The sequence below is a fragment of the Tupaia chinensis genome, unplaced genomic scaffold (genome assembly GCF_000334495.1).
Source record: "Tupaia chinensis unplaced genomic scaffold, TupChi_1.0 Scaffold141469_1, whole genome shotgun sequence".
Taxonomy (NCBI): Eukaryota; Metazoa; Chordata; class Mammalia; order Scandentia; family Tupaiidae; genus Tupaia; species Tupaia belangeri.
The window spans coordinates 575416-577766 of NW_006201331.1; positions in this window are offsets into that span (position 1 = coordinate 575416).

Here is a 2351-nt window from a genome sequence, read left to right on the forward strand (position 1 = left end):
TCAACAGAAACCTTGCCAGCTAAGGAAGAATGAGGTGATACATTTAAAGTATAGAAAGGAGACCAGCAGGAGACATAGTGGTTAAGGTGCTGGACTCTCATGTGATCGACTATAGTTTGAGTCTCATACATGGTGGCTTGAAACTCATTCTGGGCACATGTGTATGCTTGCCTAAATTCCAGAGGGAAGAATGGAAGAGAAAAAACTGCAACATGGCCATCCCCCTGGGGAGTGATTTCTCACTCTCTCTCTCCCTTGTGAGTGCATGCACCCTAATAGCAAAATTTTCAATAAATAAATAGGTAAAATAAAGTGTAGAAAGAAAAAGACCACTTGTTCAGCTCTGTGGTGCAGTAGTGAAGCACTGATCCCACATGGCCAATCACAGTTTGAATCCTGTCCCTGGGGACTTGAAAAGCATGGTAGGCATGTGTGTACATATGCCCAAAGTCCTGAGGGGTGGAGAAATGGAGAGCAGCATTACTATGCCCCATTGGAGGTTGCTTTCTCTCTCTCTCTTTTTTCAGTGAGTGCATGTATTCTTTGGCAATTAATATATGTATTTACCTCACTGGGCCAGCCTGTGGCCCGGTGATTACGTGAGTTGGATCCCACATGGCCATCTATGTGGTTCAAGTGATGAAAATCCTTGGCTTGAAAAATTCTAGGCTCATGTGTGTGCATTCTCAAAATCCTAGAAGGAGAGAGAAATGGAGGAGAAGGGATTGTGGCATGATCATTCTCCATGGGAATGGAGGAAGCAGGGAGATTTCTTATTTTCTCCCTCTCTCTGTCTCTTTCGGTAAGCTCATGTGACCTTTGGCAAATTAAAAAAAAAAAATCCTCACCGACCAAGAATACTATACCTGGGAAAACTGTCCTTTGGGAACCAGCAGTTAACGTAATGGTTACGTCGCTGGAGTCCCATGTAGTCGATCATGGTTCGCGTCCCGGACCTGGCGGCTTAGAACTTATGCCGGGCGTGTGTGCGTGCATGCCCAAGATCCCGAGAGGAGAATGGAGGAGAAGGGATTGCAGCGTGACCATCCCCCCTGGGGGGTGATTTCTCGCTTTCTGTCTCTCTGTCTCTGTCTGTCTGGCACAGGATCTTATTCCACCATGGTTTCCTTTCCCCAGCTCTCCAGCTTGTCAGGATCATGGGCACAGGAACACATACCCAGTGTGTTTTTAGGCCAACCCAGGATTTGAACCCATAGTTGCCCATATGGCTTCCAATGCAATTCAGTTCAGTTTGTGACTGACTGTACCACCAAAGTAGGCAAAAAATAAGTAGATTATAATGTTAATAACATACAACATTGGGGAGTGTAAGTGTAGAGTTTTTGCATGCAGTTGAAGTTACCAGCTTAAAAATAGACTATTATAACTATAAGATGTTTTGGTTACACAAGATGAATAAATCCTAGAGATTGACTGTATAGCATAGTGCTTATAGTTACCGATATTATACCCACTGTGGTAGGCTAATCAACATTTGTGGACTAAGTAAGGAAGCTCTCCTGGTATCAGCCATTCCTTCCAATGCCTGGCCTATTCAATCCAACCAGTGCTTCCTGAGGGTTGACTTGTACTGGTGCCGTGGGGATATGAAGGGACACAGACATGATTCTGCCTGAGAAGAGCTCACTGACTTTGATGACTATACTTTGAGACAGGATGTGGGTAAGGGCAGTCGTCAGGGAAGGTTTGAAAGGGCCACTCTGCATGTGCTCTGCCTAACAGGGAAGGCCAGGTGGGACCTTTACTGGGACCTCTGGAGTCTTAGGAATGTGATGGCCCAAGCCTCGACTTGCCATGTGGGATAATGATCCCTGGTCTACAAAATTCTAGGCTCATGTGTGTGCATTCTCAAAATCCTAGAAGGAGAGAGAAATGGAGGAGAAGGGATTGTGGCATGATCATTCTCCATGGGAATGGAGGAAGCAGGGAGATTTCTTATTTTCTCCCTCTCTCTGTCTCTTTCGGTAAGCTCATGTGACCTTTGGCAAATTAAAAAAAAAAAAATCCTCACCGACCAAGAATACTATACCTGGGAAAACTGTCCTTTGGGAACCAGCAGTTAACGTAATGGTTACGTCGCTGGAGTCCCATGTAGTCGATCATGGTTCGCGTCCCGGACCTGGCGGCTTAGAACTTATGCCGGGCGTGTGTGCGTGCATGCCCAAGATCCCGAGAGGAGAATGGAGGAGAAGGGATTGCAGCGTGACCATCCCCCCTGGGGGGTGATTTCTCGCTTTCTGTCTCTCTGTCTCTGTCTGTCTGGCGAGTGCATGTGCCCTATAGCAAAAAAAAAAAAAAAAAAAAAAAATCCATGATCAAGCGAGCATGCA